The sequence below is a fragment of the Schistosoma mansoni genome, chromosome 6 (assembly GCF_000237925.1).
Source record: "Schistosoma mansoni strain Puerto Rico chromosome 6, complete genome".
Classification (NCBI taxonomy): Eukaryota; Metazoa; Platyhelminthes; class Trematoda; order Strigeidida; family Schistosomatidae; genus Schistosoma; species Schistosoma mansoni.
Window position 1 is genome coordinate 1,528,470 of NC_031500.1, and position 7,274 is coordinate 1,535,743.

Consider the following 7,274-nt stretch of genomic DNA (forward strand, 5'->3'; position numbering starts at 1 on the left):
TTGTTCATTTAATGTATGAGTAATGAAGTCAAAAACATTATTTTCAATGAAGACATATGTATAAAGTGTTAGACAATTGAAATCAAATTATGCTCTTATATTCATTCATTTAATCGACTGAATATGCCTGAGAATCCTAGACAATGTAGTTTGATTGAACATTCTTAAAAAGCATGTGGTTATTACTTACACCTAATGTCTCCTATATTACTTACTTACTTACGCCTGGTCCCCGTTATCTGTCCTGCGACCAACACACCAGCATTCTTCATCCAACTCTGTCTTAAATAATCCTTACCACTTGCTATTCATCCTTTTCGTGTCTACTTCCGATTCCGGATATCTGTCGAACGCGCTTTCTGGAGAGGAACTTTCTCTCAGGATTCTTAGTTAGGGCTTGTCTCGTGATGCAATTTGATGATGTCTTCAATGTGTATCCTATCCTTCTTCAACGTCCTTTTCTAATTTCCTCTTCAACTGGAAGCTGGTTTCTCTTCTCTCTCACAGAAAGCTATTTCTGATGGTATCCGGCCAGTGATTGTTGAGCATCTTGTGAAGACAACTATTTATAATTACTTGTAATTCTTTTGTGATGGCTTTATTAGTTCTCGAAGTTTCAGCTCCATACAGTAGGACTGTCTTGATGTTCGCACTGAAGATTCTCACTTTGATATTGGTTGACAATTGTTTTATGTTCCGTGTGTTCTTCAATTGTAGAAAAGTGGTCCTTGCTTTGCCAATCCTTGCCTTGACATCTACATCCGATTTTCCTTGTTTATCAATGATGCTTCCCAGTTACGTGAATATTTCTACATCTTCTGGAGTTTGTCCATCAAGTGTGACTGGGTTAGTGTTCTCCATGTTGTATTTGAGAATCTTGCTTTTTCCTTTGTGTATGTTGAGGCCTATTGATGCAGAGGCTACTGCCAAATTAGTTCTCTTCGTCTGTATTTGTTCGTGTGTATGGGATAGGACAGTTACGTCATTTGCGAAGTCCAAATCTTCTAATTGATTCTGAAATATCCATTGTATTCCGTGCTTCTCCTCGGTTGTCGAGGTCTTCATAATCCAGTCAACCACCAGAAGAAAGAGGAAGGGGGAAGGTAGAAAGCCTTGTCTAACATAGGTCCCTACTGAAAATGCATTTCTCAGCTGTCCTCCATGCATGACTTTACACTGTAGTCCGTCGTATGAGTTCTAGATAATGTTGGAAATCTTATCAGGAACACCATAGCGTCGAAGAATTTTTACTAGTGTCTGTTAAATTTTTGAAACCGGGCTTCATCTATTGTTTGGTCGATAAAAAAGTTCATTAGTTCTAACAATCAGTTTTTGAAATATCACCTTCATACTGTCCATCTATTTAACTACAAATACATCATGTTTGCTTTGGAACTCAAAACAGTTGTCAACCAACAACAAGATCAGAATTTTCAATGTAAATATCAAGACAGTTCTACTGTATGGGGCGGAGACGTGGAGAACTACGAAAGCTATCATCCAGAATATACAGGTGTTTATTAACAGTTGTCTGCGCAAGATACTACGGATCTGTTGGTCAGAAACTATCAACAACAAGCTACTATGGGAGACAACAAATCAGATTTCAGTGGAGGAAGAAATCAGGAAGACGCGCTGGAAGTGGATAGGACATACATTGAGGAAATCACACAAGTGCGTCACAAGGCAAGTCTTCACTTGGAATCCTGAAGGCGAAAGGAAAAGTGGAAGACTGGGAGTATTGTAATGAATGAAGACTTGGTGGAGAAAACTACACAGTGCTTTTGTAAAAGTATAAAAATCATACAACTCGGTGACATTACTAAGACATTTTCCTTCAGTTGTCCTTTACATACTTCATGATTCTTCCAATTCTGTTGTTATTCTAATTGTTCTCTGTTTTCTTTCCTATTCTCTTCAATTCAATCTTCTGCTGGCTGACATTCTACTTCCAATTACTGCTACACACTACTTATATCTGTCAGCATAAACCACATACACCACACTAAGCATATGTTCTGTACCAAAGAAATAACAACAACTAGGCATTGAGTTCAAAAATGACAAAGCTGCAAACATCTTAAAAAGAATGATTCCTGTATTTACATCAAGAACTTTCATCTTCAGTTGGTCAATGTTCAACAACAACAACAACCGAAAACATAATCTCATCAATTGGAACATTTTTTTACTGTATTTAACGATTCATGTATCCTTACAAAGTTAGGTGTTTTGGTCGTTCGATAAAGTGAAAAACGGATTGCTGGAACAAAACAAGCTCAGTGTTCATAGTCATCTAGAAGGTAAGCATTAAGTTAACAAAGACCATTGACTTTCATTTTCAAAGCCTTCCTGAATTCTTCGCAATAACTTCAGGAAGCTCATACCTCAGTTGGGTAGTGAGTTTTTCCAATAATCAATTTCAGTTGTTGTTTCAAGGCAAGATACTTAACTCTTCTCTGAATGATAGTGTAACATAAACAGGCAATTAAGATGGCAGATGCATAGAGGATTTCAACATAAGGTTTCCATCAGTTTATCAGTTTCAAATGATATCTATTCATCACGATTGTTTTGTGTAACAGCTTTACCTAGTCCTCAATGGTATCATATGTATAGAAACAACCAATCCTTTTAAACAAGTACTTTAGTGAAGCTCATTTGCATTGACCTGTACAGTAGCTGTACAAATCAAGATACTACCCTGTTCATATAAAATTCGACTATTTTTCGACACATGATCTAAACATGTCGGCTAGTAATGATTGTTACGAACTATGCATATAAACAACATCAGTTTGTCAAAAAAAGTCCATGTTACGTTCTTGATCTGTGTGGTCACTCGTATATTATTAATATTTAGGAAGAACGGGCTATCTAGATCCAGTTTACAGTCTAAAGGTGATAGGTTACTTAGTACACCCCTGAGACGTGCAACGTGTGAGTTCTCGTTGTGTGTGAAATGACTTGTAATTAGAGAGTAGAAAAATGTCCTACTCTTGATATATGATCGAACTGGTTGGCAAGTGAAGGTAGAGAGAACGATTTTTCTAAATCTTTACTCTGAGATGATGTCCCAAAAAATAACTTCCATTGTCTATCAATGCTTCTACATCAATTCATCCTCATCAGCTCTTCACCAAATCTATAAGGTTTCTTAGTCATTTCATGTAAGAGTTTAGATTCATTTTCAGTCAGGATATTCTAGAACACTCCTTCAACTGTTAATCGAATCTCCATAAACATTTCTCAAATACAATAGTGTCATTAAGTTTACCGATTACTCGAACGAAAACTGTAATATCATAGATAAAATCCATTAATAATTTAGCTACATATCACAGATTCATGTAAATACCAGAAAATATCAAATGCTGAAAAATGATAAGTAATGTATTGCTTACTGAATATTATTAAGTAGTATAATTTTATATACAAAAAGTAACCGGATAGGAAAGGAGTGAGCAGATTTCACTGATAGATTTCATTTTTACTTATGAAACAAAAAAGGTAATGCGTTTAACTTTTTTATTAAGTAACTAGCTTATGAAGGTACACAACAACTCTGGAATAGAATAACTGATAATGAATACTATAAGAAATTATCATTCAAACAATCCTTACCAAGATTTTCCTAAACAATACTCTCATCCACAACGGTGCTGTCTACAAATACGACTGAATGATTACTAGAAAATGAATCATAGAATGACTTAAGCGTTTACGGTGCGCTCTTTAAAACAGAGTGAAGATTTTTGGTGTAGTATTTTCGAAACTAGAACTGAATGAATCAATAGATGAAACTTTATTTTATTCATTTAAACACATAAATATTGGTACAAAGAGGCACCAGATACATAGGAGCCACATAAATCTCATTTGATTTGTGTGGGGGCTATGATACTGCCCAGGTGCCCAAATTGAAACGATTGGTTTTCTTAGGGGCACACATCCGGAGCCTTTGACCTAAAGGTCTGATCCACAAGGCAGTGGAGCATCGTGAAGAGATGCAGTTACATGGTAGCCAGTGATCGACGATTGATTTATACACCACTTGTTCCCTCAGGATACTGGAACCAGCCCATGTGCACCATTGGTTTGGAAATGTAGTTTTCCAACTACCCTGGGTGAACTTTCCCCGTCCACCAACCCGGTTAAAGCGTCGGATATTCGCTTTTCGTCGTCTCAATTTCGTAAACAGCACCTGTAGTGCGAGAAGGCAATGAGTAGGACTTCCCTGACAGAGGCTATATACGCGAGGCCATGTGAGAGAGCATTTTTAGAGGGAGAGCAGACTCTCCCCACTCTCGGCCGCACCAGGGCATTTGGGGGCAGATGAAACTTATTACATTGTGTTCATCTAATCTAAAAATTTATTCAAAAATGGAATTTTTGCAATTATCTAATGAGTTTTACTACATATTGTAAAATTATTCCGAGTTTGAAAAAAATAATCTTCGGACTTTGTCATCTTATCGCAATAACAGAATTATACAGAGACTAGACCCTAAACTATAACAGTCAAAACTCAAATGAAAAGAGAAGATTTTAAGTTCAGACACTATTCAAAAGTGACAAAATATGCCCTAACTTGATATTGCCCATAAACTAACATATCTCATGTAACATATAGTTATCCGAGAATATATCAGACACCTCGATTGCTTCCAAAAAAAGTGGTCTAATTGTCCCGGAGGACATCAAGCTTTTTGAGCAAGTCAACACGTTTCTGTGTTTTATTCCTATCACTGACATGACGATATGGTATGAGGTTACTCCAAAGTTTTTTTCACTTATATTTTGGGGTAATATAATATTGCAGTGTTTGCCAAGTTCTGATCCACTGAGTTTCCGTAAGAGAATACGTACTTTACAAGAGTCTACCTGATCTCTGAAATCGACATTAAATATATCTTCGTAACGGCGGAACCAGATGTCAAATGTTACATTTGATGGTGGGTCATAATTAAACTTAGCAATATTAGTGATGCAGTTATCGAGCATAGATCGAAATACGGAGGATGATGGTGATGAGTTCTTAGTGACTTGGGTATTAGATAAAATCCCAACCAGTTTGAACTCTTGTTCCAATCGACATTCAAGCTTATCAGCAAAACTTTTAATCCTATCCCCGACTCCAAGTATTGTGTTATGTTATCGGGGTTCAGTACGGCCTACGACTGTGCTCAAAATATCAAACCTTGACAACAACCAATCAGAGTGCGAAGGTATTGAGGAAAATTGAATTGGTAGAGTGCAGTTCCAGAAGATATCTAACCCTTCTAATGAAATCTGATTATTCTTGCGAACGCCCTAGCATTTATGACAAAAGATATTTGATCAAATTTGCATCAGTAAGCAGTTCATTAGTTTAATGGAGGACGTGAAAACCAGGACCTGAGCTTATATGGCACTAGATCGTTAACGGATGGTGAGATTTTATGAAGTTATGAATATGTGAGAAACGTTACTTTCAGTTAACCGATCTTTCCAGTTTACAGGCAATGGGCTTTTGTTCACACCGTACAAAGTTTGGTGATAAACGAACAGATCTTCTCCAATGAATCATGATATTATTGTTACGATTGAATATTCAAGTCAGAAACTACATCAATATTACGTATGACCGGAGAAATTTGGCAGTCGGAGCTTAACAACGAATTACAAACGTTAATATTTCCTGTCAGCGTGTTGACAACGAAAGTGAACATCATTGGTCCAATATGCTCAAAATGAACTCGTAAAACGTGGAAACCACATTCAACTGATTGACCCAAGTGCTTGAATTTAAAATTGGAGGCAGAAAATGTTTCGCCCAATGAGACTGAGTTCACTTGGCAAGACATTGTAGAATAGATTTTACATGAGAATACCAGTCAAGCCTCTAGTTCAGGCTGCTTATACTAACAAGAACTGTATTCAAAAATCTGTTGTTCTGTAAACACAACTTTCTGTTCAATACACTTAAACGTTGTTTAGTAACCATTTTCTCGTCTGCCTCCAATAACATCATTCCTACATTCAGTTATTCGGCTGTTATAACCAAACTGATTTCGATGTATATGAAGGTGTATGTGTGATGTTTAAATAAATCAATGAATTCTTTGTATTGATGACTGTTGTAACTTTGAATTCCCGATACAATACATTCGTTTGTGTTCTTCTAATACTTCTTGATTATATTGCGCTATTCCTGGGATTACTAGTTTATACTACAATTCAAATACTTCTGGTTATCATAGTATGATGAAAAAATACTGAAGAAATTGAAAATTATAGTATATTTTAGAGACTACGTTTTCCATCAAAATTAACATAGTTGTCAATAACAAGATGGAATTCAAAACTTGACGACAATTTATTACATAGCTTATAATAGCGCCAATGCTCAATACAATCAGTGTTTCCTTCAATGTTATAGAATTCCTGGATGCATTCTGGCAACTTCCTCAATCGATCCACATTTCTTCATCAATTCCCTTAGCTTTTGCAAGTCAGACTGATGATTAGCGACGGGGAATGTTATGTTAGCTGGCATATCTACATTCAAGAATCTACACAATGGTTCCCAACCATCTGCAACTTGATATACCAGAAGACGTTCAGATGGTATATTTTCCTGAAAAGTCTTCATATGTTTTTCGTAACATTCAAGTAACATTGCATCATCATCGAAATCAAGATCATCTTTCCGAAATGCTAGTTTCATTGAGTCCGTAAGAAGTCCGTCCAATTGAACGGGGATTCCTGCACGTCGTTTCGCTTCATACATTTGTTTTGTACGTGGATCATCTGATTTTGGCATGAAAACTTCTCGGAAACTAGTCAACCAATCGTTTTTATCGCGCACTGTTAGTACAACCTGTATAAAACGAAATCTATGGTATATTAGGCTATTATCGATATAGAAGAAAAAAAATAAAGAATCAAGTATGAATGTGCTATCGATTAACTATTCGATTCAACTTCAATCTCAAATTTAGATGTTACAGGGTCCATACATATTTCCTTTCAGCAGCCAAGTTAAACTATTCACCACAGTTTTATAAAGTATGGACATTCCCGAATTTTACAATGCTTATGTATTAGAAATAGAGTGGAGTAAATGCAGTGTCAATGACCCGTATTTATATCATTCACGATATTGAACTTTTCCGATATCGGGTAGGTTATCGAACATCGTCCAAGTGGAGACTGACTATCGTAGTTTAATCAGCCACGCACAATCAACCGATGTGTCCACTGCTACATCTAACGTTCGACTCTTATATCTC